Source organism: Zalophus californianus, chromosome 11 (assembly GCF_009762305.2).
Source record: "Zalophus californianus isolate mZalCal1 chromosome 11, mZalCal1.pri.v2, whole genome shotgun sequence".
NCBI classification, from domain to species: Eukaryota; Metazoa; Chordata; class Mammalia; order Carnivora; family Otariidae; genus Zalophus; species Zalophus californianus.
Genome location: NC_045605.1, coordinates 17,503,650 through 17,525,249, shown reverse-complemented (window position 1 = coordinate 17,525,249; position 21,600 = coordinate 17,503,650). Strand labels below are relative to the sequence as shown.

Sequence of the window (21,600 nt, the reverse complement as noted above, 5' to 3'; positions counted from 1 at the left end):
TACATTCCGTTTTGGGAAAAAGAGCACTGCGGGTTTGATGATATCGAGACAGGTCAGAGGTCATCATCTCCGCCCAGACCCTCTTTGTACTTCACGGTGCACCACTGGTTGATGATGATAATCTACCTAGCAATTTCAATCTCAATGAAAAAAAAATGTAAGGGTCACTCCGTTGCACCATCTCCCCAGTTTACCCTCCTGCCTCCCCAGATAGTAGCTAAAGACACACCTGTGAGACCAAAAAGGAAAGTGTCTCCACACAGATTAGGTCATGAACAACAGACATGTTTATTCTTTCATACTCTCAGTTCCCCAATCTGTTTTTTTTCTTTCCGTTGGGGTAGAGCCAAAAAGACAGAATGAAAAGACACCCCCAATATATATTCATCATTCCCCTATGACAACCCCATGATGTCTCCTTATTCTTCAGTGAGGGGGTTTTTCTGACCGCTGGCTTTTATAATTCATCCAGTAGGTAGTTTCAATTTGATGATCAATTTTTTAAAAATAACTTTTTTGGCCCCCTGACATTTCAGCCATTTAAATAGAACATAATGGGATTTTCCAAAGAAATAAATGGTGATTTCTTTATACAGCGTCTCACATTCAAACACATTTGCATGTATGGTCCACCTGAAAAACTACAACTAACGATCTTACACATGAGATTCTCATTTTCCTCTTCCCAGAATCCCTGTCCTCCTCATATCAATACTCTTTCAAAACCTCATATAAAATTCTTCCTTCCAGGAAGCCTTCCTTGACTAATCAATCACTCCCAGTGATTGGAGATACAGTTCCAATTAGGTTCACCTTCTCTTGTTCGTATATGGATTCAACTGGAGATACAGTTCCAATTAGCTTCTCCTTCTCTTGTTCATATATGGATTCAAAGTTTCAAGAGTCTTAAGTTGTGAGTATATATAGGTTCCACTTTTCCAAGCAGGCAACAACTGTGTCCCTATAACCATCCCTTTATCCACAAGATTGCTTGAAGCAAAGACAATGGAGGAACTTATTCACTGGTATAGTGAAAGATCCTGGGCCCTGCAAAATGCCTGAAGTGGTGAAGATCCAGCTCTGTTATTTACCAACTGTACAGGGAAAAGGATCAATATGTAAAAGCTTAATTTTCTTACATGAAAAAGTGATAATAAAGTCTTGGGGATTTGTGTGATAATGAAATAGGTTATATATTCAAAAACTTTTAGGGATGCTTGTGGATCCTTCAAAAACTATTTGTTTCCTTAGTGATGTGATTGAAGGAGCTACTGAGTCTGTGAAATAACTTTCTCTTTTGTTGCTGATGTTCGAACATCTTTTCCAGAAGACAAAATCCTTTATGCCAAATTAGAAATAAGAATAAAATGGCAAATGATCTTGGAGCAAGGAGCAATAAACTTAAATACGTGCTTAATCCATGGCCACACGTTCCATCTCTGCTCTTTCCCTCACGGGATTGCACACCGTGAACTGGTCAAAGTAAAATGTCCCACTCAGCCTGTGGCGCACCTCAGAGTCCCCAACAGAGGACTCCTGACAGACGTTAGCTGTTGATTGGAGTGTGTCCACTCATGCTAACACGTACATCATTGAGACCAGCTACGTTCAGATGGGCAGGGTTTGATTTGAGGAAGAGAATTAAGGAACACGCATTGCTCGATGTAGAGGTAAGAAAGAGCACGAGGGGAGAAAAAAGCACAAGTTCTCTGGCCTGATAGAGTTTCTGAAATGTTACTATTGGGGCGCCTTGGGTGGCTCTGTCGTTAAGAGTCTGCCTTCGGCTCAGGTCATGATCCCAGGGTCCTGGGATCAAGCCCCGGATCAGGCTCCCTGCCCAGCGGGAAGCCTACTTGCGTTCCCTCTCTCGCTGTGTCTCTGTCAAATAAATAAATAAAATCTTAAAAAAAAAAAATGTTACTATTATCCAGAGAGGTATTCCTCAGGGCCCAGTTGAAAGGATTGCGCCATGGACTATTAAGTAAACTAATGATTAATAGTGAAGTACTTGAAGTAACAGAAATGGGAAGGTTGCAGGCCAGAATAAACTTGGGCTTCTCAAAAGGTTGCAGGAAACCAGCAGGGCGAGAGAAAAGTGAACTGGGTGGGGGGTGGGGATGGGAATGGGTGACAAAGGATGAATTTGAACGGCTGGCAGGGCCAGATCGCACAGAATTCTGGGACCTATAATAGGAAATTTGGATAGACATTCAAGGGCTTCTAGGTTAGTTACATGATCTTAGATAATTTTTAAACACCATCTCTGGTTACTGTGGGCAAATTGGGTGGGGGCGGAGGTGGGGATGGGTTAGGAATTCAATAGGAGACATAGATTAGGAGGTTCAGTGAAAGATGATAGTGGTTTAGTCTGAGCAACATGTGTTCTGAAGTTAAACTGTAGGACTTGCTGATGCACCCAGCCCGGGGGACCGGGAGAAGAGAGGAACCATGACTCCTGGTTTCTGGACGGTAGTGCCGCTTATCCAGATGAGTGCTAACAGGAGGAGAAACATTGAGGGTAGTGGTGATTTTCTTGCAGAACAGGTTCATGTATCATTCAGTGGCCAGTTTCTCTTATCCAGTGCAAATTCTGGGCTTTGAACTAAGGGGGAAAAAAATCTAAGATCAAGAACAAGAGGGAATGTATGCTTGTATTTGGGCCATTCCTTCATTCATTTATTCAACAGATATATATTGGGCACCCATCATGTGCCAGACCCTCTTCTAGGTTTGGGGATTACCAAAATTCTTGCTGTCGTAGAATTTATATTCTACTAGTGGGAAGAGGGGGCATACGTGCACAAAAATAAGTATATGATATTCTAAGTGGTGTAAGTGGTGATGAGTGCTACGAAGAGAAGGAAGTAATGTAAAGGATAAAAAATTAAGCATATGTGTGTGTAAGGGAAATGGTTGTAGAGGTGCCTGGGTGGCTTAGTCAGTTGGGTGTCCAACTCTTGATTTCGGCTCAGGTCATGATCTTGGGGTCCTGGGATCCAGCCTCCCGTCGGGCTCTGTGCTAAGTGCAGAGTCCGCTTGTTCCTCTCCCTCTGTTCCTCCCCCTGCTCTTGCACTCTCTTTCTCTCCTCTCTCTCTCTCTCCAATAAATAAAAAAATAAATAAAATCTTTTTTTTAAAAAGAGGAATGGTTGTGGAAACTCGGGAGGCAGAGCAAGATGGCGGAGGAGTAGGAGACCTGGATTTTGTCTGGTCTCAGGAATTCAGCTGAATAGGGATCAAACCATTCTGAACACCTATGAACTCAACAGCACATCGAAGAAAAGAATAGCAACAACTCTCTGAACAGAGAAGCGACCACTTACTGGAAGGTAGGACGTGCGGAGAAGTGAATCCGAGGCGATATTCGGGAGGATAGACGGCGGGGGAGGGGGCCACCGTCGGCCGCTTCTGGCAAGTGCTAGAGCCGCGGAGCACAAAATCGGAACTTTTAGATGTCGGCTCCGCTGAGGGACGTCACTCCAGTGGCTAAGCGGGGGGTGGAACCCTCGCGGGACACTGTGGTCTCAGGACCCTCGGGGTCACAGAAAGACCGGGGGTGCCTGAGTGCGGCAGAGCTCCCAGGTATCAGAGCGGGGAAGCCGGCTGCAGAGACGGAGCCGAGGCCGGGCTCTCAGCTCAGGGTTGCCATGAACTGTGATCCGCAGCCCAGTCGGGCCACTGCTCCTCCAGCGGGGACCCAACAAGCGGCAGATCAGGGGAGACTCCCCTTCCTCCCCCGGGAGGAGCGGCACGGGAGCGCACCGCAGGGATCTGCTGGGTTTGGAGACTCCACACGGGGTCGGGTGCCAGAGATAGAAACGCTCGGTCACAGGCCGGGTGAGCACGGAGTGCGGCCGGAGACCGGGGAGACGGGAGTGACTGCTTTTCTCTGGGGGCGCACTGAGGAGCGGGGCCCCGAGTTCTCGGCTCCTCCGGGCGGAGATTGGGAGGCCACCATTTTCACCCTTGTCCTCCAAAGCTGTACCAAGAGCTTGCAGGGAACAAACCTCCTGAGAGCAAACCCCAACAGCTTGCTTAGCCCGGACTCACAAGGGCGGGGCAATTCCGCCTCCGGCAAAGACATTTGGGAACCACGGCAACAGGCCCCTCCCCCAGAAGATCTGCACGAACAGCCAGCAAGCCAAGACCAAGTTTACCGATCAAGGAGAACGGGAGAACTCCAGCACTAGGGGAATACGACACATAGAATTCATTGCTTTTTTTTTTACAATGATTCATTAGTTTTTCAAAGTTAATTTTTTTAACTTTTTTTAATTTTTCTTTTTCCCTTTTTCAACCAACATCTTCTCAATCCCTTTTTAAAAAAAACATTTTCTATTTTTCATTTTTAGAGTCATGTTTTATCCCTTCATAGTAGTTACCCTTATTTTTGGCAAATATATATATATATATATATATATATATAGTTCTCTCTTCAAAATTTTAAGATACAGTTTCTTCTACCAGATCAAAATATACCCTAAATCACTAGTGTATGGCTTTGTTCTAGTCTCCTGCCTGATCACATTCTCTCCCTTTTTTTTTCTAAATCTTCTTCTTTCTTTTTTGAAACAACTTCTTATCAATTCCTTTTATAAAATCTTTTATAATTTTCATCTTTACAGTCATCTTCCATCCCTTCATTGTATCAACCCTAATTTTGTGCATAGATAAGTCTTTCTTCCTTTAAAATTTTAGGAGGCACTTTCTTCTAACAGACCAAAATATGCCCGAAATCTAGTGTGTGGCACTGATCTATGCACTAGCCTGATCATATTTCATCATATTCTGTTTTTTTGTATTGTTCTGTTTTTGTTTTTGTTTTTTTCTCTTTCTTTTTTCTTTCTTTCCCTTTCTTTTCCCCTGGTTTCTGGTCTTTTCTGATTTGTATAGAGTATAGTTGCTGCGGACGTTGTTAACCTGTTAGCATTTTGTTCTCTCATTCATCTATTCTCCTCTGGACAAAATGACAAGATGAAAAAAATCACCTCACCAAAAGAACAAGAGGTAGTACCGTCAGCCAGGGACCTACTCAACACGGACATTAGTACGATGTCGGCCCTAGAGTTCAGAATCATGACTTTAAAGATACTAGCTGGGCTTGAAAAAAGCGCGGAAGTTATTAGAGAAACCCTTTCTGGAGAAATAAAAGAACTAAAATCTAACCAAGTCGAAATCAAAAAGGCTATTAATGAGGTGCAATCAAAAATGGGGGCACTAACTGCTAGGATAAATGAGGCAGAAGAGAGAATCAGCGATATGGAAGACCAAATGATGGAAAATAAAGAGGCTGAGAAAGAGAGAGAGAAACAACTACAGGATCACGAGGGCAGAATTCGAGAGATAAGCGATACAATAAGACGAAACGACATTAGAATAATTGGGATCCCAGAAGAAGAAGACAGAGAGAGAGGGGCAGAAGGGATATTGGAGCAAATTATAGCATAGAACTTCCCTAATGTGAGGAAGGAAACAGGCATCAAAATCCAGGAGGCACAGAGAACCCCTCTCAAGATCAATAAAAATAGGTCAACACCCCGACATCTAATAGTAAAACTTACGAGTCTCAGAGACAAAGAGAAAATCCTGAAAGCAGCTCGGGTGAAGAGATATGTAACCTACAATGGTAGAAATATTAGATTGGCAACAGACCTATCCACAGAGACCTGGCAGGCCAGAAAGGACTGGCATGAGATCTTCAGAGCACTAAACGAGAAAAATATGCAGCCAAGAATACTATATCCAGCTAGGCCGTCATTGAAAATAGAAGGAGAGATAAAAAGCTTCCAGGAAAAACAAAAACTAAGGGAATTTGCAAACACGAAACCAGCCCTCCAAGAAATATTGAAAGGGGTCCTCTAAGCAAAGAGAGAGCCTAAAAGCAGCATAGATCAGAAAGGAACACAGACAATATACAGTAATAGTCACCTACAGGCAATACAATGGCACTAAATTCATACCTTTCAATAGTTACCCTGAATGTAAATGGGCTAAATGCCCCAATCAAAAGACACAGGCTATCAGATTGGATTAAAAAACAAGACCCATCAATATGCTGTCTGCAGGAGACTCATTTTATTTTATTTTATTTTTTTTTTTAAAGATTTTATTTATTTATTTGAGGAACAGAGAATGAGAGACAGACAGCACGAGAGGGAAGAGGGTCAGAGGGAGAAGCAGACTCCCTGCTGAGCAGGGAGCCCGATGTGGGACTCGATCCTGGGACTCCAGGATCATGACCTGAGCCGAAGGCAGTCGCTTAACCAACTGAGCCACCCAGGTGCCCAGGAGACTCATTTTAGACCCAAGGACACTCCCAGATTGAAAGTGAGGGGGTGGAAAACAATTTACCATGCTAATGGACACCAAAAGAATGCTGGGATGGCAATCCTTATATCAGACGAATTAGATTTTAAAACAAAGACTGTAATAAGAGATGAAGAAGGACACTAGATCCTACTTAAAGGGTCTATCCACCAAGAAGATCTAACAATTGTAAATATCTATGCCCCTAACATGGGAGCAGGCACTTTATAAGGCAATTAATAACAAAAGCGAAGAAACACATTGACAACAATACAACAATAGTGGGGGACTTTAACACCCCCTTGACCGAAATGGACAGATCATCTAAGCAAAAGATCAACAAGGAAATAAAGACTTTAAATGACACACTGGACCAAATGGACTTCTCAAACATATTCAGAACATTCCATCCCAAAGCAATGGAATACACATTCTTCTCTAGTGCCCATGGAACATTCTCCAGAATTGATCACATCCGAGGTCACAAATCAGGTCTCAACCGGTACCAAAAGATTGGGATCATTCCCTGCATATTTTCAGACCACAATGCTTTGAAACTAGAACTCAATCACAAGAGGAAAGTCAGAACGAACTCAAATACATGGAGGCTAAAGAGCATCCTACAAAAGAATGAATGGGTCAACCAGGAAATTAAAGAAGAATTAAAAAAATTCATGGAATCCAATGAAAATGAAAACACAACTGTTCAAACTCTTTGGGATACAGCAAAGGCAGTCCTGAGAGGAAAGTATATAGCAATACAAGCCTTTCTCAAGAAACAAGAAAGGTCTCAAATACACAAGCTAACCCTACACCTAAAGGAGCTGGAGAAAGAACAGCAAATAAAGCCGAAACCCAGCAGGAGAAGAGAAATCATAAAGATCAGAGCAGAAATCAAGGAAATAGAAACCAAAAGAACAGTAGAACAGATCAACGAAACTAGGAGCTGGTTCTTTGAAAGAATGAACAAGATTGATAAACCCCTGGCCAGACTTATCCAAAAAAAAAAGAGAAATGACCCAAATCAACAAAATCATGAATGAAAGAGGAGAGATCACAACCAACACCAAAGAAATACAAACAATTATAAGAACATATTATGAGCAACTCTATGCCAGCAAATTAGATAACCTGGAAGAAATGGGTGCATTCCTAGAGATGTATCAACTACCCAAACAGAACCAGGAAGAAACAGAAAACCTGAACAGACCTATAACCACTAAGGAAATTGAGGTAGTCATCAAAAATCTCCCAACAAACAAAAGCCCAGGGCCAGATGGCTTCCCAGGGCAATTCTGTCAGACATTTCAAGAAGAATTAATACCTATTCTCCTGAAACTGTTCCAAAAAATAGAAATGGAAGGAAAACTTCCAAACTCATTTTATGAGACCACCATTACCTTGATCCCCAAACCAGACAAAGACCCCATCAAAAAGGAGAACTACAGACCAATATCCTTGATGAACATGGATGCAAAAATTCTCACCAAAATACTAGCCAACAGGATCCAACAGTACATTAAAAGGATTATTCACCACGACCAAGTGGGATTTATCCCTGGGCTGCAAGGTTGGTTCAACATCCGCAAATCAATCAACGTGATACAATACATTAACAAAAGAAAGAACAAGAATCATATGATCCACTCAATAGATGCAGAAAAAGCATTTGACAAAGTACAGCATCCTTTCTTGATCAAAACTCTTCAGAGTATAGGGATAGAGGGTACATACCTCAATATCATAAAAGCCATCTATGAAAAACCTACAGCGAATATCAGTCTCAATGGGGAAAAGCTGAGAGCTTTTCCCCTAAGGTCAGGAACACGGCAGGGATGTCCACTATCACCACTGCTATTCAACATAGTATTAGAAGTCCTAGCTACAGCAACCAGACAACAAAAAGAAATCAAAGGCATCCAAATCGGCAAAGAAGAAGTCAAACTCTCACTCTTTGCAGATGATATGATACTGTATGTGGAAAACCCAAAAGACTCCACCCCAAAACTGCTAGAACTCATACAGGAATTCAGTAAAGTAGCAGGATATAAAATCAAAATCAGTGGCATTCCTATACACCAACAACAAGACAGAAGAGAGACAAATCAAGGAGTCGATCCCATTTAAAATTGCACCCCAAACCATAAGATACCTAGGAATAAATTTAACCAAAGAGGCAAAGGATCTGTACTCAGAAAACCATAAAATACTCATGAAAGAAATTGAAGAAGACACAAAGAAATGGAAAAACGTTCCATGCTCATGGATTGGAAGAACAAACATTGTGAAGATGGCAATGCTACCTAGAGCAATCTACACATTCAATGCAATCCCCATCAAAATACCATCCACTTTTTTCAAAGAAATGGAACAAATAATCCTAAAATTTGTATGGAACCAGAAGAGACCGTGAATAGCCAGAGGAATGTTGAAAAAGAAAAGCAAAGCTGGCGGCATCACAATTCCGGACTTCCAGCTCTATGACAAAGCTGTCATCATCAAGACAGTATGGTACTGGCACAGAAACAGACACATAGATCAATGGAACAGAATTGAGAGCCCAGAAATGGACCCTCAACTCTACGGTCAACTAATCTTCGACAAAGCAGGAAAGAATATCCAATGGAAAAAAGACAGTCTCTTCAAAAAATGGTGCTGGGAAAACTGGACAGCCACATGCAGAAGAATGAAACCGGACCATTTCCTTACACCACACACAAAAACAGACTCCAAATGGTTGAAAGACCTAAACGTGAGACAGGAGTCCATCAAAATCCTAAAGGAGAACACAGGCAGCAACCTCTTCGACCTCAGCCGCAGCAACTTCTTCCTAGAAACATCGCCAAAGGCAAGGGAAGCACGGGCAAAAATGAACTATTGGGATTTCATCAAGATAAAAAGGGTTTGCACAGCAAAAGAAACAGTCCACAAAACCAAAAGACAACTGACAGAATGGGAGAAGATATTTGCAAATGACATATCAGATAAAGGGCTAGTATCCAGAATCTATAAAGAACTTATCAAACTCAACACCCAAAGAACAAATAATCCAATCAAGAAATGGGCAGAAGACATGAACAGACATTTTTCCAAAGAAGACATTCAAATGGCCAACAGACACGTGAAAAAGTGCTCAACATCGCTCAGCATCAGGGAAATCCAAATCAAAACCTCAATGAGATACCACCTCACACCAGTCAGAATGGTTAAAATTAACAAGTCAGGAAACGACAGATGTTGGCGGGGATGCGGAGAAAGGGGAACCCTCCTACACTGTTGGTGGGAATGCAAGCTCGTGCAACCCCTCTGGAAAACAGTATGGAGGTTCCTCAAACAGTTGAAAATAGAGCTACCATACAATCCAGCAATTGCACTACTGGGTATTTACCACAAAGATAGAAATGTAGGGATCCGAAGGGGTACGTGCACCCCAGTGTTTATAGCAGCAATGTCCACAATAGCCAAACTGTGGAAAGAGCCAAGATGTCCATCGACAGATGAATGGATAAAGAAGAAGTGGTATATATACACAATGGAATATTATGCAGCCATCAAAAGAAATGAGATCTTGCCATTTGCAACAACGTGGATGGCACTGGAGGGTGTTATCCTGAGTGAAATAAGTCAATCAGAGAAAGACATGTATATGACCTCACTGATATGAGGAATTCTTAATCTCAGGAAACAAACTGAGGGTTGCTGGAGTGGTGGGGGGTGTGAGGGATGGGGTGGCTGGGTGATAGACACTGGGGAGGGTATGTGCTATGGTGAGTGCTGTGAATTGTGCAAGACTGTTGAATCACAGATCTGTACTTCTGAAACAAATAATGCAAGATATGTTAAGAAAAAAGAAATAGAAGAACATGGCAGGAGGGGAAGAATGAAGGGGAGTAAGTTGGAGGGGGAGAGGAACCATGAGAGATGATGGACTCTGAAAAACAAACAGGGTTCTAGAAGGGAGGAGGGTGGGGGTTGGGTTAGCCTGGTGATGGGTATTGAAGAGGGCACATTCTGCGTGGAGCACTGGGTGTTATGCACAAACAATGAATCATGGAACACTACATCAAAAACTAATGATGTAATGTATGGTGATTAACATAATAAAAAAATAAAAAATAAAAAAAATAAAAGTAAATGATTGGTGAAACTCTATAGTGGAAAAAAAAAGAGGAATAGTTGTAATTTTTTTTTTTTTTTTTAGAGAGAGATTGCACAAGCACATGTAAGCGGGGTGGGGCAGGGGGAGGGGCAGAGGAAGAGAGAATTTTAAGCAGGGACCACGCTCAGTGTGGAGCCTGATACAAGCTCAATCTCATGACTCTGAGATCATGACTTGAACTGAGATCAAGAGCCCGACGCTCAACCAACTGAGCCACCCAGGGACCCCTGGTTTGGTATTTTATATCTGATAGTCAGGAGAGCCTCTCTGATAAGGTTACATTTAATTGGAAAAGGGAAGAAGGCAAGAAAGCAGGCTACATGGCTATCTGGGGGTGTTCCAGGGAAGGGTACGTAAGTGCAAAGGTCCTGCTTGCTGTGTTCCAGAGGCTGCAAGGCAGCTTGTCTGGCTGGTGCAGCGTCACAGAGGGCCAGTGTAGGGGAAATAGAGATCAGAGAGGTAATGGGGCCAGTCCTTATACGCCTTATAGGATAATTGTGAGAAATTTGACTGTAAGATGAGGAGCCGCTGACTTTACTCAGGACCCACCAAAGATTCTCATTTGCATTCCCTGTTCTTATAATAAATGAGGAAACATTTTATCCCTGGCAAGTTTATGGTGAAGGATAAAAAACAGATGAAAAATGTAGACAGGAGTGTGTATGTGCCTACTAGCAAAAATTGCCTAAGCCAAAAAGGTACAACATATGTCTTACTCAAGCCATTTCATCACTGAGCAACTTGGGATACAACCCTGAAGCTGGCAAATTCTGCTACAAGAGGTGTGATTTAGGGAAAACAGCAAAGTGCCATTTTTCTCTCTCAAAATTTCTCTACTGCCAAAAATCTTATCCAACCATCCATCCAACCAACCAACCAACCAACCAACCAACCAACCAACCAACCAACCAAACTTTATTGATCTTCTACATGTACAGCAGAGGACTAGATAATATAAATAGCTACAGATGGATAAGATTCTCCTGTTCTGTGTTTTCTTAGATTCTATTTGGTCTCCATTAATTATAGGGTCAAACCAATAGCCACAGTTGTTTACATCTCCCCTATGATCCGGCTTAAGTAGACACATAAAAACCATATTACAAACTCTCCAACCAATCCTCAGGCCATACTCCCAACCACCTCCTTAATCTAACTCACACATCAAGCCAATATTTCCCTTGGGCCAGGTGCCAGACAACCAGAGACAGTCCCTAAGCCCCAAAGCTCACTGGAATTATTCAAACTAGTCAGTCCTCAGCTGTTAACACTGACCTATCATATCTTTACCACAAAAACCCCAATAAAGGCTGTGGCCTATACTTTACCCTCCTGCTTCTCCCTCCTGACCTAACCTGATGCTTCTCCACGTGGACCTGTGTGGCCCCTTTCCTCAGGAGTTGTAAGGAATAAAACATCTTTCAATGGCATTAACCTCTCCTTGTTGTCACTCAATCACCTTTATAAAATTAAGACCCAATTGCAAACCATCTACCCAAAACAATTCTGCTCTCCCTCTTTCTCGGAGTCAAAAATCTCCTTCCCGGGGCACCTGGGTGGCTCAGTCAGTTAAGCATCTGCCTTCCGTTCAGGTCATGATCCCAGGGTCCTGGGATCGAGCCCCAGCTCCCTGATCAGTGGGGAACCTGCTTCTCCCTTTCCCTCTGCTGCTCCCCCTGCTTGTGTGCTCTCTCTGTCAAATAAATAATTAAATAAATGATCTTTAAAAAAAATCTCCTTCCCTTTGTTCCTTACCTCTAATTTTATCTTTGTCATGACTGAGATATGGTTTCTTTGCTCATGCAGGCTAATCCATGTTTTTCAGGCGTTATGAGCCCTGAAAAATGGATGTGGATCGGTTCTTGGTAGAACCATTTCCCTTTCTTGAAGATCACCACGCCTTGACACCACCCATTGTAGACTGCAGTCTTCCTCCGGCCCTGCTTCCCTTCTGCTCACTCCGGATAGTCCTCGACAAAAAATCTAGAATATCTTCAGGCCACTGTTCGGTCTTAGAGATACATTTCCATTCTATTTAGTGCCTCGGAGAAGTCATCATGGTTAATATCTGCACTTTAATGCTCCCTCCTGAGCTATGGTTCATCTAGCTAAGTCATGCTTTAGTGATAAATAGGGAAGAGGTGACCGACATGAGGATTAGATTCATGGCTTAGTTTGTCTGGGAGATATATATATTTTTTACTGCTAATTTATATGACAAATCTGGTAGGCACTCTTGGCTAGCATAATTTATTTTACTGGGATGAGAGGTTGTGTTTTTCTAATTCTTCAGTTGAGCTTGCTGACCTGTATAAAGTCAGCAAAATTCAATAATATTGTTCAAGCATCCTTGTAGAATCTATGCTAAATACTAGCAATTGAGTTCAAATAGATACAGTTCAGTGTCCTTTGACTATTCATATTGCAAAGCTGACACGAACACGAAACAGTTTAACATAATACCACATAATATGCTCACCTGTTGTAATGATTTATTCACAGTTGCTCAGTTGCTTCCTAGCTAAAGTTTTAGCAACTAGGCACTGAGCGCCCCCCCTCCCACCAGACCTGCTGAAATACACTAGAATTGCCTGGTTCTCACTCAATAAGGGTGAGAACATTCAGTGCCAGGTTCCCAAATCTTAGGCTTGGTCCTCCAAATGCTTTTACCCTGGACTTCCCTCCTCAGTGACTGGTAGCTTGGTGTTTTGTTTCGATATTAGGTTTCAACTGGATAGAATGTGTTAAGTAACTTTCTTCTCCACAATGTACTTTAACTGAACCTCTTCTTCAGATATACGGTAAGAGGCCCCTCAGGACATGGAAAGGCCATCTGGTCTTGTGGCATATAGCTGCATGCATCTCTCCATCCCTCAGGAGAGTTGTACCCACAGTCTGAGCCCCTCCGTCTTTCCATAATGCCAGTTGGAGCAGATCTTAACAACTTGATCCTGTGTTTTTATAGGTCAATTAGCATTTATCTGAGTAATTAACAAGCCCAGTTCCCCACTGTGCTAAACCTCTCAAAATCATACAAAACTGGACCTGTAAATCCTTAATCCCACTTCCCCACCCTGGCACGGAGCTTGGTGTCAAGCCATTTTGTGCGGGTTTATCCTTCAGAGTGCAATAGGAAAATCATTCTGGACTTCAAGAAGGAAATGTCAAGACAAGAAACAGAAGGAGGCAAAGAGAGGTCATTGGTGCAACCATTAAAGAAAAACTTCAGGCTGCCAACTTCAGCTCTATAGGGAAATGGGGACTAAAGCCAAAGACAGATTTCAACCCCATGTCAGCTGAAGTATAACATGCAGTCACTCATTTGAGCTACAGCTTGAATTTATTCCTACATATTTGTGACTTTGAAAATGCAGTATCAAGCATGGTGCTATTTCTCTTGGACTTGGGGCAAAAGGATTTGATGTTACTACAGTAACATTTCGGGGAGGGAGGTGGGAAGGAGAGAACAATATGTTCCCACATTTGGAGACATTCTCTCTCCCTCGTAACTGCTTTTTCTTATTCCTGTATGTAGGGATTTTGTAAATTAGCCATAAAAAAAAAAAAAGCCTATTTCTTACTCAGGCATCTACTCACACTTTGAAAAGAGAAAAAGGGTTTTTACTAGTTTGACATTAGCTAACTTATTGTAGTTTATTTATTGGTAGATGACAGTACTTTTATATATGTCTTATCTCCACAGTAGATTGTAAGCTTGGGAAAAGGGAGTCGCTCTATAGTAGTCATAGGACTATGGGAGCAATGCCCATGAGTCCGTATGCAAATGAGAATTGGCATCCCCTCCCTTCCCCTAGGAGGGGATGAGCACTCATTCTCAAGGTGCTACAATTGCTCCACTGATTTTGGAACTTTGCCAGGGGCAGTCTTCTAGATCTTTCCATGAATTGCCTTTACTTCAGGTCTGGTTCACAAGTCACCCCAAAATCAGTTTGGATACTTTACAATCATCACACTTCATGAGTATTTTTTAAAGAATTATTGAGCTATCCTTTACATATAATAAAATTCACCCATTTTAAGTGTACATTTCAGTGATTTTTAGTAAAGTTACAGAATTGTGCAAAAGTCACCACAATCCAATTTTAGGACATCTCCATCACCCCATGTCCACCCTTAGCCCTGGCAACCCCTAATTTACTTTTCTGTCTCTATAGATTTACCCTTTCTGAATATTTCTTATAAATGGAAGCCTACAGTGTATGATCTTTTGTGACTGGCTTATTTCACTGAGCTAATGTGGTTTTGTTTGTTTGTTTGTTTTTAGAGAGTGGGGAGAGGGGCAGAGGGAGAGGGAGGGAATCTTAAGCCGGATGCAGGGCTTGATCTCACGACCCTGAGATCATGGCCTGAGACAAAATCAAGACTTGGATGCTGAACCGACTGACCCACCCAGGTGCCCCTAGCATGTTTTTAAGGTTCAGCCATGTTGTGGCATGTATCAGTAGTTCATTCTTTTTTAAGGCAGAATAATTTTTCACTGTATGGCTATACCACACCTGTTTATCCATTCATCCGTGATGGATATTTGGGTAGTTTCCAGTTTTTAGCTGCTATGAATGAAGCCGTCTGAACATCCACATGTAAGTCTTTGTGTGGACTTCATTCCTTTTTTATCAGAAAATATTTCTCAACTTCATATTGCCTCTACTCTCAATAGCTTTGCACCATTGAAAATATTAAAAAAAACTGTACCACAGGATCCAAAGGTGATGCCCAAAGAAAAGACCTTTTGAAAATTCTTTCTACAGATAATACAATCAGACTAAGAATGGACCACGAGTAATTGTTCTGAAGATCATATTCATTTGATATACAAACACAGGTGTATTGGTTATAAAATAGTTAATCTATTTTATAATCTATGTTTATGGCTTAATTATACCACTCTTGTCAGTTGACAACAGTTTAGCACAGTACTTTGCAGGTAGTAATAAATATTAATAAATATTTGCTGATTGATTTAAAAACGCCCTCAGTAGTTCCCCTTGGAAAGTAAAATATCGAAAGCTTTTATTTTTAACAATGTTTTTTCCATTTTGTGTAAACAACAAAAACCCTTTGAGAGAACAAGACAAGCTATCCAAAGGGCCCCAGGTCACAATTATCTATCAGGCAGCCATGTTGATCTTCCTTCAGCTCAAGGGGCAAGTGCAATTGCTCTATAGGCTTGGAGAAGCAGGAAGCATTTTTGTTGGGCCAGTGGGAGCCTTTGGAGCCAATGCCTTGTGTCTCCATGGGAAATAGTCACAGGAGGCAAGCTTTCTCTTGGCAAGGGTCTCCCCTGCCCCTTGCTGGCACATTTTCTTGGAAGGTTGACTGGCCTGGATCCAACATTGGCTAACTTCCTCTCACTGGCCCTCTTGCACACTGTTCCAGGCCTGCGTGGTCAGATTTGGGCTGTTAACTCAACAGCTTCCAACCACAAGGAAACTAGAACCACTTCGTGGTCCTGCTTGCTGACATTTCAGCTGTCTTATTGGCTCTGGGCAGCCACTAAGGCATATGTGCCTGTGGTCTATGTGCTCTGGGGTGGCATTTAATGAAAGCCCATCTTTAATTGGACAAATGAAGCGTCCCCCTCTGGGTTTTCCCGGTGCCAAGAAAATAGTGCGTTAGAAATGCAGTCCGAGTGTCTCCCCCACAGCACGTGTTCTATGTACTTCTCAGGGAGCACAGCCAAGGGCAAGACCACGACAGTGTCTCTCAGTCAGGTTCTATCACCTCAGCAGTCAGCTCTTTTCCACTTTCTTTCTTTTTTTACAGATTTTCTTTCTTTCTGTCTTTCTTTTCCTTTCCTTTCTTTCTTTCTTTCTTTCTTTCTTTCTTTCTTTCTTTCTTTCTTTCTTTCTTTCTTTCTTTCTTTCTTTCTTTCTTTCTTCCTTTCTTCCTTTCTTCCTTTCTTCCTTTCTTCCTTTCTTCCTTTCTTCCTTTCTTCCTTTCTTCCTTTCTTCCTTTCTTCCTTCCTTCCTTCCTTCCTTCCTTCCTCCCTTCCTCCCTTCCTCCCTTTCTTCCTTTCTTTCTTTCTTTCCTTCTTTCATTTATGTATTTGACCGAGAGAGAGACAGCGAGAGAGGGAACACAAGCAGGGGGAGTGGGAGAGGGAGAAGCAGGCTTCCCGCCGAGCAGGGAGCCCAATGCGGGGCTCCATCCCAGGAGCCCGGGATCAGGACCTGAGCAGAAGGCAGATGTTTAACGACTGAACCACCCAGGTACCCCTCTTTTCCACTTTCATGTGGTCATAAGTTGTTCCTATTTTAATTTTCAAAGCATCTTCATATACCTAGGAACTCAGCCCAGGTTTTAGAACTTACCATAAAATGTATTTAAGTAATTGTAATTCTTTTCCACCACAAAATATTAAATTTCATTTTAGGAAATATCAATTAAAAATTCAATACACTCAACATTTTGTTTCATTACTTGCTTATCTCTCGTTAAAAAATAAAAAGAAACTGTATCTTATCAACTTTATTCTTATAATGTTGTAGTTGTCTCTACTTTTCCTTTTTTTGAATTTTTGACTCACCTACTAGAGGGCACATCTGTTGGCCAAGTGCCTTTCCCTTCTGGGAGGAGTGTTCACCTTCCTCCCAATAATGCTCTGCCCCACTCTTGCAGCCATGTGATCCAAGTAGAGCTTTCCTTGTCTGACTCTGACCCAGGGATGGGCAATGACCCAATTTGGCCAATCGGAGCCCTTTCCTGAAACTTTTCCAATGGAACTTAAGGGGAAAGAGGATTCATTGCTCTTTGATCAACATATTCTCGTATTTGCATAGGTAACTCCCAGCTGAGTATTGTCACTTGCAATCAAAACCCTAACTTACATACATATTCTTCCTACAATCTTAACTGGTCTTTCTGGTCCTAGAACTTTATTACTGGCTTTTTAATTGGCAAATTAAAACAAAACAAAACGCATGCCACAACTTTTGCTTTGTCCTATTTCCCTTTTATAACCTAAGGATTTTTTTTTAATGGCTCTAAGGTTGACAAGAGGGAAGAGATGAAGATAGGTGCTTAGAAACAGCCTCACTATGCAATATGGCAGACAACTGAGTGTTCAACTAGAAAAAGATTCCAAACAGCCTCTGGGAAAAGTATAGTGGGAGTAAAGCTATCTGCAATTATTTGAAAAGCTGTTATGTGAAGAAAGAAGTAGAGTTGTCTGTCATTTTGCAGGGGAATTAATTCCCATGGTTGGAATTAGCAGAGACCGATTTCTGTTCTTTATGAAGAGAAAATGATTTCTAATAACCAAAATGTACCCCAAACAAACAAGCCTCCCTTAAAAAGTGAGATTCCCAGACACTTAGAGGTTATCATTTAAGGACTCCTGGGTGAGGGGCATTACCTCAGACTCTCCTTAATTTTTCAGAATCTGTGTTGTTGAAATGGCGATGGAATAGTGGGAGAGAGAAAGAGGTTGGGAACTTGGGAGAACATCTCATCTGCCTGCGATGAGAATCAGGCTCCATCTGAGATAGGAACAGATCCTTACCCTGCATCCTGCCATGCCCGAGTGACCGGATGTCAACTTCCCTAACTTCATTCATTAACATTATTTAAGTGGTGGCTGGAGCATCTTGTCTCTCTGGATCTTCGTTTTCTCATATAGGGAAAATGGGGAGCTTGGACTAGCTTAGAAGTCTCCAGATTTTCCTGCTAGAGATCACAGGGGGAGGACCCAGAGGAAATCCCAAAGGATGGAGAGTTAAGGAAATGCAACCTCCAGTCTTGTTAAGGCAGTAGGTTCTTGAACCTGAGAGGAGGCCAGACCCCACAATCAAAGGCACAGAGGTTAGAGATGAAGCTGAAGGGAGACACAGCAACACCAAAAAGTACTTAGGCTGCTCTCCCCAAACAGTGGGGGAGGCCCTGCTTATATAAAGTCCTAGCTCTGTTCCCGCTCTGGTCCAATTTGCTAATGAGGAAAAGAAAAGAATGCTTCATCCTGGTTGGTTGGAAGAGCCTCTTCCTGATTGGTTGATATTGCCAACTCAGGCAGCTCTTTGGTGCTCTTTAGAGCTGGGGTCTTCTGCTTTAAGTCCGGCTGGTAGAGGGGAACGCAACCTGGTCTTGCTCTGTTAAGAGAAGCGGTTTAACAATAGCAGCCCTCAGAAAGCACCCCAGGTACGCAATGTTTTTCTCTTGGGGTTTGTTCCCACAGACCCTCACTGTCTCAGTATTTCACGTGCTTTCTAGCTCTCTCTAGCCTTTGGGATGGCCATACAGCTGGAGAAACACATGGAGGGGATACCTGCAGGACTGGTAACATGATTTGCGGGGCCCTGTGCAAAATGAAGATGTGGGGCTCCTTGTTCAAAATAACAAGAACTTCAAGACAGCAAAGACAGAGCATTAAACCAAGTGCGGGGTCCTTCTAGGTGTGGGACCCTATGTGACTGTGTAGGTCCTACACCCATGAAACCAGCCCCGAATATATAACACCCTGTATCAAATGGACAAATATAAAACAATAGATCTGAGGCTTTTTGTGTAGTTAATTTCAAAACTCTCATTTGGCTGTAGTAGAGGATACTTCAATCAAAAAATCAACTTGAAGCTTCACTGATCATCTATATACTAAAAAAACTTTGTAATTCTCTAAGTAAACAATAGAAGAAACAAATAAATGCCCAACAAATTTCTCTGAATTCCCAAAATTGGAATGATTGTGGGTTTGGTTTATTATGACAATCTGCTTCCAAAGAGGCCTGCCGATTAAGGAGATTTGCCTGCATTGATTAAACACATTTTTATCTCCATTTGTCTTTATTCAGAATCAAATGCATCCATTTATCCTCTTCTGGGATCGGTGTCAATGAATCATTTTTCTTTTCTTCTTCAGTCAGCAATCACTTATCACACCTTAAGTACTTAAATTGCCCCACACTGTCCTAAGTATTTTAAGTACTGGGAACCAGGCCACAGCTAAGGATGGCTGGTGGGGTGGGATGAAGAGTCATCTAAAGAAAGGGAATATCATGAGCCAAGACATGAAGGTCAAAATCTTAAATTGTTCACTCAGTGACCTTTGCAAGCTGTTGGCTGTGGGGCTTTGAAGTGGCCTGAGCTGTGGTCCTGTGCTGAGATGCTTCAAAGCTTTATTTAAAATGTCTGGATCCCCATGAAGCCCCACTAAACCCAAGTGACCAGGAGATTTGGAGAAGACTGGGGTCAATGGGCTTCGTTGTTTACAAAATCAAGAGTGCTGGTAAAAGAAATAACGCATTGAAAGCTTGGAATCCTGAGAAGCTCATGGTCAGCATTAACCAGCTTTTGTTTGCACATCAGGTAGAACATCAATCTGGCTGTAAATTTAAGCAAACTTCGTTAGATAGGAACATAGACACTGTACACTTGTATAGGTGCTGTTTACTCCATGGCATGAATACATGTACCTGTAAGATGAAAAAAAATCTTAAGTTGGCTGGAGAATCCAGTGGCTGGAGTATAGGAAGTATGTGGGATAATGTGGGAGGTGAATATAGAAAGGAAGCTTGGAGCTAATAGTGGAGGGCCGGTGATACCAAAGGAGTTTGTCATTGATCCTATGAACCAGAAGGAGTTTTCCAGCAAGGAAGTGGTAAGAGCTGCCCTTTTAGGCATTTGTTAGTCACACCTGGCACTAATAAATGGTAGCTATTATTATGTAATAGTTTAAACGGTAATTAGGGAAAGTAGCCACAAATAATGTATTTAATAATGCAATGCCATTTCCCCAGAGTCTCCCCAATATGGTAGATTATCAACTGTCATAGTCTCTCTCTCCATTATTTAGGTCTTTCAATTCTCTGTGGTTCTCAATGCAGAGGTCTTGCATGTCATTCATTAAATTCATCCCCAAGGATCTTTCTTAATACTATTATAAATAATACTTGGACAAATTATTTCCAGTTGTTCATTGCTAGTATATAGACATTCATAGATTTTTGAATGTTGCAATTGTATCCTGTGACCTTGCTAAATTCACTTATTTCTATTAAGTTTGGGTTTTTGAGGTAGATTTTTAGAATAATTTTCCATGTACACTATCACGTTGTCTATGAATAAAGTACTTTTATGTCTTCCTTTATAATCTGTAAGTCTTCTATTTTGTTTTGTTTTGTTTAATAATTTTTTAAAGATTTTATTTATTTATTTGACAGTGAGAGACACAGCAAGAGAGGGAACACAAGCAGAGGGAGTGTGAGAGGGAGAAGCAGGCTTCCCACGGAGCAGGGAGCCTGATGTGGGACTCGATCCCAGGACGCTGGGATCATGACCTGAGCCGAAGGCAGACGCTTAACGACTGAGCCACCCAGGCGCCCAAGTCTTCTATTTTGTTTAACATTTCTTTTCCACACCTTTTACTGGCTAATATTAATAGAATTGTAAGAATAGCCATCCTTGCTAGTTTCCAGTCAGCCATCCTTGCTAGTTTTCAGTCCTTTACCATTAAGTATGATGTTAGCCGTGGGTTTTTATAGCTACCTCTCATCAGATTGAGGATGTTCCCTTCTTTTTCTAGTTTGCTGAGAGTTTTAGTTGGATTTTGTCAAATTCTTTTGCTGCATCTATTGAGCTAATCTTATGATTTTCTCTTTTATTCTTCTAATGCGGCAAATGACATTGATTTCTATTATTGAACCAACTTTGCATTCCTATAGACAGTCTACTTAGTCATGATGTATTATCCTTATGTATTCCTGGATTCAGCGTGCTAACATTTTATTACATTTTTTTTTTCTCAAGTGCTCAACATCGCTTCGCATCAGGGAAATCCAAATCAAACCCTCAATGAGATACCACCTCACACCAGTCAGAATGGCTAAAATGCACAAGTCAGGGAACGACAGATGTTGGCGGGGATGCAGAGAAAGGGGAACCCTCCTACACTGTTGGTGGGAATGCAAGCTCGTGCAACCCCTCTGGAAAACAGTGTGGAGGTTCCTCAAACAGTTGAAAATAGAGCTACCATACGATCCAGCCATTGCACTACTGGGTATTTACCACAAAGATAGAAATGTAGGGATCCGAAGCGGTACGTGCACCCCAATGTTTATAGCAGCGATGTCCACAATAGCCAAACTGTGGAAAGAGCCAAGATGTCCATCGACAGATGAATGGAT

General features: G+C 41.9%; 1 long non-coding RNA gene across 1 annotated transcript in view; it reads left to right on the top strand.

Annotated features, from left to right (window-relative positions):
• Positions 1-21,275, top strand: part of LOC113914992 — a 43,356-nt gene extending 22,081 nt beyond the window's left edge. The window contains exon 3 of the long non-coding RNA XR_003517567.2: positions 21,224-21,275. This is a non-coding gene — a long non-coding RNA (uncharacterized LOC113914992). The remainder of the gene's footprint in view (positions 1-21,223) is intronic.
• The last annotated feature ends 325 nt before the right edge of the window (positions 21,276-21,600 follow it).